Source organism: Alexandromys fortis, unplaced genomic scaffold, assembly GCF_014885135.2.
Source record: "Alexandromys fortis isolate MF-2015 unplaced genomic scaffold, M_Fortis_MF-2015_v1.1 scaffold_17, whole genome shotgun sequence".
Taxonomy (NCBI): Eukaryota; Metazoa; Chordata; class Mammalia; order Rodentia; family Cricetidae; genus Alexandromys; species Alexandromys fortis.
The window spans coordinates 4,199,359-4,208,431 of record NW_026067896.1 but is presented as its reverse complement, the minus strand read 5'-3'; the positions used below and the strand labels follow the sequence as shown (position 1 = coordinate 4,208,431).

Below are 9,073 nucleotides of genomic sequence, written 5' to 3'. Positions count from 1 at the left end.
AAAAAAAAAAAAAAAAAAAAAAAAAAAAAAAAAAGAGTCTCCTCCTCCTCCAACAAACGTCAGAAAGATCTGGCCTCCACTGTACACTTCAGGTTGACTTAGAGCACCATAGTAACTACCTCCCGGGAGGGGCAAGTGGAACGCAATCTTCCTTTCCCTCCCCAATTCCTTACAATCCTTCAGTGGACTGCACTGCCCCTGAGCTAGTCTCGTTGGTTTATACCACCATCCATATCTTCACAAAACTATCTATGTCTTCTAAAGCCACAGCCTACAAATCCTCTGTGCTGCTAACAGGAAAGCCCTGGAGAGCCTACCCCAGCTCTCGACACAGGCCCGGCATGCATCTCTGCCAGTCTGTCCACTCCCCATCCGGGGCGCCCCCTGATTTCTAGAAAGGTATATTCCTCCTCTCGTTCTGGGGCCTTGACAGATTCTGTTCCCTCAGCTTGGAATGTTCTTTTCACTCCTGGCTGCTCATTCCCCGTTTCACACCAACCTCTTCTCAGACCTTCCCCCAGGTCAACTCGTCAGCAAAGCCTTCCGTGACTCTCCCGCGGAGGTCCTACTCCTGGAAAGCACCTCTGCAGCAGGCTATTGCTCCTCCGAAGCATATTCTACCCTTGGATAACATTCTCCGTGTTTCAGACACGCTCTCACTACACAGCTCTGGCTTGCTCTGCCTCCCAATTGTGAGGTTTTAAGTAAGGTCTGTGCTACCACACCCAACTCGTACGAGTATTATTAAAACCTCCCTCCTGCATAAACTCGGTGAGAACAGAGACCGGGTCTGTTTCCTAAGTCTTGGCGTCCCCATAGCCTCTGGTACTGAGCGTGCACTTAGGTGACAGGTGTCACTCGGCCTCAAAGCTATCCCCACTGCTCCACAATGCAGCCGACTTCAAACCTGGCCTCGGCACCCCGAAACATGCCTTCCCTCTCGTCAGGCCCTCAAATCCTGGGGCCTTCCCTGAATAGAGAGTTCTCCTTCCTCCGTTCTCCAACCCCGCTAGCTCGCCAAGACCCAAATTCAAGTTTTCTCTCCTCCATACTATTTTCCTCTCTGTTTTTACTAGTTTCATCGGTTCTCCTGTGGCCTGTCGTCTCACCATCAGTGCGAACTCCAGGGCCCGGCTAGTCACACCCCAGCACACCACTAACTACTGAGCGGCCACCACCACCCCAAACACACACACACACACACACACACACACACACACACAACATTTTTCCTCTGAAAAAGAGCACTCGCTTCCCTCTTATGCCTCATAGGTGATTCAATTTGCCTTGTGAGAGGCTGCCCGCAAGTTCCTTTTCAGGAGATTTTGCCTACCCTCCTTACATTCTGGTGAAATGGTTTTAGCTGCCTGGGTTTCTGTTCCGCCCACTGCCTACAATGACCCTGTGTCCTCTGTGACCGACCCCTGCCTGCGGTAGGCACCTCTTCGGCCCCGGAAACTGACATTTCTTCTCCTCCCGGACAGGCGAGAACACCCAGCGGAGACAGCACTCCAGCCCAGATCCTCCTTGGAGAGCCAATCTGTTACATTCCACCCCCTCGCGAGTGGCCAGCACTGGCTGGGACTCGAACCCAAGAGGGACCCAAGAGGATACCTCTCCCTTCTGCCCATTTCTTCCGAAGACACCAACCCTGGGCCCGGAGATGCGGACACCCGGCGCCCAGGCCGGCTGCAGCTCCGACGCCACAGTCTAGGCCCCCGCGCCCGCCCCCATCCTTCCCCGGCGGCCACTGCAGTGCCAGCTCCCGGCAGGGCTGTCGCTCGCTCACTGACCCGGGAAGGTGTCTCGGAGGCGGCGGCGGGTGCGGAGATGGGAAGCCGGGCAGACGTTAACCGCTCAGCGCTCCATCCCTCCCGGACCTAAGCTCCGGCCACTCGGCTTCCTCGACCCCTGCGCCCAGAGCGAGTCACGTGCCAGCCGGAGCAGTCAGCTGACCGCAGCGCACGCCGCTCCGCCTTCGGCGCGCGGTCGTGACGGCCGCCGGAGAGGGCGGGCCTGGGAGCAAGCGGCGCGCTTCCGCGTGGGCGGGTCTTCCCCCCAACCCCCCCCCCCCCCGCCCCGCCCCGCCCCCGGTGGCACCGGACCAGGGTCGCCAGCCACCCGGACGCGTCCCCGCCCGCAGATTCCCGCGATTCAGGCTCCCAGCCTCCTGCCCCGACTGCAAGTTTTTTTTGTTGTTGTTTTTTTTTGTTTGTTTGTTTTTTCAGATCAAGCGAATGCCGGTTTATTCAGACTTCCCCTACTGCAAGTTTTATCGGACAGTCCGGCTTTCGGGGAAATCTCCCTAGAAGTTCTCTTCGGTGTATTGATGTTTTTCATCCAGTCTGGTACCACTTCGTGTTCAGCTTTAACCACTGAGCACCAAGCGTTGTCAACCTGTTTTCTTAGGATTAGCTAGCAAGGGAACTCCGCGTCTGGTTTAGGTGGCAGCAAAATGAATACAGGTGATCAAGGACGGTTTCAGAATAGAGGCAAGGACGGGGAAACCATCGGCCTTGGGTCCCAGAATAGTAGGTATGGAGCCGCTCTCTCAAACCTTGCATATCTGACTGGTTGGGAAGATAGGCGGTACCTATCTCAGAATTTTAGAAACTCGGGGTTGGGGGATTTTTCTATTTTAATTGTTTTTAGATTTACAGCTTAGCAAACTGGAGGCCCAGAGGTCATGGAGACCGTGCACAAAGGAATGGGCACTCTCGACAATAAGTCCTGGCTGTCCTTACTAGAACGTGTAATGATAGACTTTATCAACTTGGAGACAACTCTGGGCGTGTCTTTGCATGAGTTTCCAGCCAACTTTAACTAGGAACGCTGGCCCTGAATGGGCAGCACCATCTCCTGGGCTGGGAGCGAACACAGGATGACTTTTGCCAGCGGCGATGGAGAGTTGGCTCCGGAGTTAAGAGCGTATTCTGCTCTTGCAGAGGATCTGAATTCTGTTACCAGCACCCACGTGGAGCGCCTTTGACTCCAGCTACCTCCAGGGGATCTGATAGCTTCATCGGGCCTCCACCCAGGGAGACAAACACACTCATACACATAAACACAAATAAAATAGGGCTCTAAAAAATAAGGGCTAGAGAGAAGGCTCAGCAGGTAGAGGCGCTTGCCACCAAGCATAATAACTTTAGTTGTACCCCAGGACCCTCATAGTGGAAGGTGAGAACCAGGATAGTCTCCAGTCTCCACACATACACATTAACACCCACATGTGTACATACAAACAAATGTAGTAAAAAAAATGTTTAAAAAATATTTGGAAGCCGGGCGATGGTGCCGCACACCTTTAATCCCAGCACTCGGGAGGCAGAGGCAGGCGGATCTCTGTGAGTTCGAGACCAGCCTGGTCTACAGAGCTAGTTCCAGGACAGGCTCCAAAGCCACAGAGAAACCCTGTCTCGGAAAAAAAAAAATGGGTTTTTTTTTTTGGTTGGTTGGTTGGTTGCTTTTACTGGGGGATGGGCTTGTCTCTCTCTGTAGACAAGCAAGCTGGCCTCCAACTCACATAGATTCGCCTGCCTCTGCCTCCTAAATGATGAGATTAAAGGCGTGAGCCACCGCCCAACTTTTTTTTTAAGGAGGAAGCTAAGCACCAACATTCACCTCTCTGCTTCCTGTCTATAAATACAGCTCGACCCCCATCTCAGACTCCTGCCTTCAGAGTTAGCTTGCTCTTACCACCCTGCTACAAACTGTGAGACAAAATAACTCTTTGTATTCTTTACTTTTCTATTGCTAGAATAGAATACCATTGTAGCTCAAATTCTAATTGGTCTTAATAATAAAAACTTAAGAGTCAGCTATCAGGGGGTGAAAGTGGAAGGATGAGAGAAGCAGAGAAGCCAGCTACTAGTTCTTACCTCTACTAATACTCAGACCAGAGGAGCGATCCTGTCCCTTCGAATCCTCAGACTGCCCTGAGCTCCTGCCGATCCTCCCGCCTTATATTCCTCTCTCCACCCAGTCAGGTCACTGCGGCCTCCACCTCCCTAATGCTGGGATTAGAGTCCTGTGATCTCAAGGGCTTTGTGTGAGCTCTGTTTCTCTTTTAGACAGTTTCAATCTCAGGTAGCTCAGGGTGGCCTTGAACTCACAGAGATCCACCCGCCTCTGTCCCGCTGGCTTAAAGGTGTGTACCTCCACTACCTGACCTCTGTGGCTAACTCGTGGCTTGGCTCCGCACTCTTCAGACTAGCTTTATTTGTTAGATCACAAAAAAATATCACTACATACCATAGTCAAGGCAACATATTTATTTGGGTTTGTGTTCCAGAAAGATAAGAGTCCATTCCCAGCACAGCAGGGAAGTGTGGCAGCTCACCGGCTTAGCAGCTGGAATAGCTGAGAGCTCATAGACCTAACCACAAACTGGAAGCCGGAAGCACACTGGAAATGTGACATACTTCCTCCAACAATGCCACACCTCCTAAACCTCCCCCAAACAACCCCACCCACCAGGGACCAAGTATTCAAATAGCTGAGGCTGAGCAAGAAGTCCATTCAAACTACCACAGCTTTCTGCCCTTAAATTGCTACTTGTATTTTGTGGCAACCACAAAAAATGCAAATAATACTCCAAATTGTTAGGAAAAATGAGATCTCCAGTCTAATAAACCTGAACGTGTGTTTCTTAAGCCTTGGAAACATGTTTATAGAAACGGTGTGGGAGAGTTCGGAACTGTGGGCTAGGGCAGCTCTACAATGCTGTATAGCTCTTAATCAGTCGATACCGAGTGGGGTTCAGAAGACCAGAATGCCCACAGAAATGTAAGTGAAGTCCTGGCTCATGAGATTTCAGTGGGGAACAAGGACTCCATTGGGGACTAGGCTAGAAGTCCTTTGCATCCAATTCTGGAAAGAACTTGCTACATTTTGGCTATGTTCTGAAATTTTAAGGCTAAGCTCAAAAGTAACATAGTGCGTTACTCAGCAAGGGATTTTTAATGACAGTGTAACATCCAGCCTGCAGAACAGTTACTGCTGACTGCTCTTAGCTCTTCATCAGAAAGAAGAAAACCATGAAAAATGCAGTTTGATTGAAGAATCTTGAACTTCTTAAAATGTCAGGCAAGGTAGGTGTAGAGAAAGCAGATGTTCCATTGATAGCTCCAACCAGTGAAAATATAAAATCTTTGGAAAAGAAGGAACTTGAGGAAAATAGGGCCAAATGGCTTGTTCTTCAAAAACAACTGCTTAAAGGGCAAGAAAGATGCTCAGTGGTTGAGAGAACTTGTTGCTCTTCCAGAGGACTAGAGTTCATTCCCAGCACCCACATCAACCGGCTCACAATCACTTTCAGCTCCAGGGATGCCGGTACCCTCTTCTGGCCTCCTTGAGCATGTTTGTGGAGTATTTTCTTGATTAATGATTGATGTGGGAGGGCATAGCCACTGTGGTCAATGCCACCCCTAGGCAGGTAGTTCTGGATTGTATAAGAAAATAAACTGAGCAAGCCCTAGAGAGCAAGCCAGCACACAGGGTTCCTCCATGTTCTCTGCTTCAGTCCCTGCCACCAGGTTCTCACCTGAATTCTTGGCTTTGCTTCTTTTATTTTTAATATTTATTTATTATATATACAATATTGTGTCTGTGTGTATGCCTGCAGGCCATAGGAGGGTACCGGACCTCTTTACAGATGGTTGTGAGCCACCAATTGGTTGCTGGGAATTGAACTCAGGACCTTTGGAAGAGCAGGCAATGCTCTTAACCTCTGAGCCATCTCTCCAGCCCATGGCTTTGCTTTCTTCAGTGATGGACTGTAAGCTGTAAGATGACATAAACCCTTCCTCCAGTTGCTTTCAGGTCATTAGTGTAATGGTCTGTCTTGTCCCTTTAAGAGACAAGCCCTGCCCACTCCCCTACTCCACCCCCCCCACCACTCCCCCAACACCTGTCCACTGAGGCAAGTAGATCTTCTTTCTGAGCCTGAGTCCTTCCTTTCTGTATCTCTCCCAAAGAGGCAGCTTTTGCCTCTCTCCCTTCTCCCCACTTCTCCCGGCTTCCCCCCCTTCTGCTCTTCCCTCTTCTCCCCTTCTCCTCTTTCCCCTCCCATAACCCACTAAATAAATACCCACCTGCTCTTCATTGTGCTTCTCTGTCTCCACCCACTGAGTATCTCTCACCCACCACGCAGCTCCCTGCCTGGGACTGGCTGCCTTCATGGCCCACCATGATCTCATGGCCCACTGCCTATTGCTGCCACTCGGGGACCTGCTGTCATTTTATTTTTATTATAACATTGGTGTTTGTGACTTGGACAAGCTCTTTCCAGGTTCTCTCTGCCCACGGGTGGCTGAGGACATATGAAACCCTGGGAGTTCTAGGTCAGCCTGGTCTACGCGTCAAGTTCCCCCACCAGGTGGAGTTACCCAGTCACACAGGTGTGGCGGGCAACTTGAACAACAGGGTAAAGTACTTGCCACCAAGCCCGAAGGCCTGAGTTCGAATCCCCAGATCCACATGGTGGAAGGAGAAAACTGACTCCCTTAAGTTTTCCTTTGACCTCCTCAGCACATAGGTATGTGTGAGTGTGCACATGCATACACTTAATGAATGAGTGAATTAATGAATGAATAAATAAATATAAATTGCAAAAAATATCCTTTTAACTTTAACTCTTAATTATATCAGCTGGGCATGATGGCTCACACCTGTAATCCCAAGCATTAGGTGACTGAGCCTGGAGGATTGCTATGAGTTTGAGGCTAGCCTTGTAACTTCCTTGTTGTCTGTAATTGACAAGGATATTTGTGTTCTTTCTGGCCAATGGGTCTCCACAAAAGCAGTAGAGGTATAAAAGGTTGCTGGGCAAAATAAAGGTTGCTGTTCTTCCACCTGAAAAAAAAAGCCTCTGTGTCTCATAGCCCGAGCTACATAGTTAGGCCTTGCCTTGAGAAACCTAAATGATTGATAGATAGATAGATAGATGATAGATAGATAGATAGATAGATAGATAGATAGATAGATAGATAGATAGGATAGATGGATGGATAGATAGATAGATAGATAGATAGATAGATAGATAGATAGATAGATAGATAGATAGATAGATGATAGATAGAATGGATAGATGGAGGGATAGATGGATGGATGGATAGATAGATGATAGATAGATATAGATAGATAGATAGATAGATAGATAGATAGATAGATGGAATGTCACAGGGATATCCCGATCCCTGCCTTTTGAAGCACTTGGGAGTCTGAGGCAGATGGACAACAAATTTTAGGACAGCTCAGCTATGCAAGACCCTGTTTCAAAAATAAAAAAAGGAAAGGAAAGATCTGGGCTTAGTGGTAGAGCTGCTGGGGAGGCTAAAGCAAAAAGAGTGGAATTCCCTGCCAAGAACTTCCAAGGCTACAGAGAGAGTTCAAGGCCAACCTGGGCAACGTGGTACGATTAAATACACACTAAAGGTGAAGCAAACCCCTGTGGGTATAGCTCGGTGGCAGACCGTCTTCACAGGTCCTGGATGACCCAACCTTCAGCACAAAACAAGGGGGAAAACAGTCCGCAGTATCTATCAGAAGATAATCTGCTAGGTTTTTAGGTTATTGAACCACAGGATGTTTGGGGAGGTAAAGGTTCTATACGCGGGGTTATTCTCTTGTTATTTGTTTGCTCGAGGCAGGAAGTCATACTGTAGGCTTGAAATTGTGGCCGTTACTCTGCCTTTGTCTTCCAGATACTGGAGCCACAGGTGTGAGCCACCACACCCGGCTGCTCGCCTCTTTCCAGTCCTTGTCGTGAAACTGTGAGCTCTCCTCCTTTTTCTTTCTTTTCTCTTTTATTTTTCCTTCTTATATTTTTGAGACAAGATTTCTCTGTGCAATCCTGGCTTTCCTGGAACTTGCTCTGGAGACCAGGCTGGCCTTGAACTCTCTGAGACCCACCAGTCTCTGTTTTAGGGCTGGGACTAAAGGCGCGCGCCACCACACCCAGCTGGAACTGTCAACTCTTAGTGCACTAGGAGTGTCACCTAGCGAGCATCTGGCTACAAGAAGTTAAAGTTCTATGGCAGTCCTTCTAGCAGGCGTCTTAGATCCAGCCTGGCAGCTGCTATCCCACCTGAAAACGGCCCTGTAGCCTCCAGTCATCTATCCAGTTCTTGTAAGTCATAGGGCCACTTGTCTGTCCTGTATCTTGCCTCCACGACAGCTTAGATTGCATGACCCTCTCTCTTCTCCATTCCTTTTTTTCCACCATCTGCTGAAGTTTACAGGTTGTCTGCTGTGGTGACTTGAATAAGAATGGCCCCCATAGGCTCCTGTATTTGAGTGCTTAGTTACTTGAGAAAATTTCTTATTTTCTTTCTTTCTTTTTCCTTTCTTTTTTCCATTTTTTTTTTAAAAAAAAGAGAGGGTTTCTCTGTGTAGCCCTGGCTATCTTGGAATCCTCTCTGTAGACCAGGCTAGCCTCAAACACAGAGATATACCAGGGCTAGGTCCTTGTCCCACTGCCAATGGCCCCTCACACAGACCAGGCTACACAACTGTGGCCCACATGCAGAGGCCTAGTTTGGTCCCATGCAGGCTCCCCAGCTGTGGTCTGGAGTCTGTAAGCTCCCATGAGCTTGGGTCAGCGGTCTCTGTGCATTTCCTCATCACGATCTCATCTACTCCCTCCTCCTCTCTTGGACTGGATTCCCAGAGCTTGTCCTGGTGCTTGGCTGTGGATCTCTGCATCTGCTTCCATCAGTTACTGGATGAAATTTCTCCAATCTGATTGGGGTTAGGGTATTCACCAATCTGATTACAGGGAAAGGCCAGTTCAGGCACCCTCTCCACTATTGCTAGGAGTCTTAGCTGGGGTCATCCTTGTGGATTCCTGGGAATTTCCATGGCACCAGGCTTCTCCCTAACCCCATAATGGTTCCCTCTGTCAAGATATCGCTTTCATTGTATCCCCAACTCTACCATCCTGTTCCCTCATGTTCCCCTCCCCTGTCCTCTCTCCTCTACCCTCCCCCATCTCCAGTTTGCACAGATCTCATCTATTTCTCCTTCCCAGGGTGACTCATGCATCCTTCTTAGGGTCCTCCTTGTTACTAGT

The 9,073-nt window shown here is 49.1% G+C and overlaps 1 protein-coding gene across 1 annotated transcript in view; it reads right to left on the bottom strand.

Moving 5' to 3' along the window:
* Positions 1-1,961, bottom strand: part of Atp6v1c1 (ATPase H+ transporting V1 subunit C1) — a 28,147-nt gene extending 26,186 nt beyond the window's left edge. The window contains exon 1 of the mRNA XM_050161890.1: positions 1,794-1,961. The gene's annotated coding sequence lies outside the window, so the exon portion shown is untranslated. The remainder of the gene's footprint in view (positions 1-1,793) is intronic.
* Positions 1,962-9,073: the final 7,112 nt, after the last annotated feature.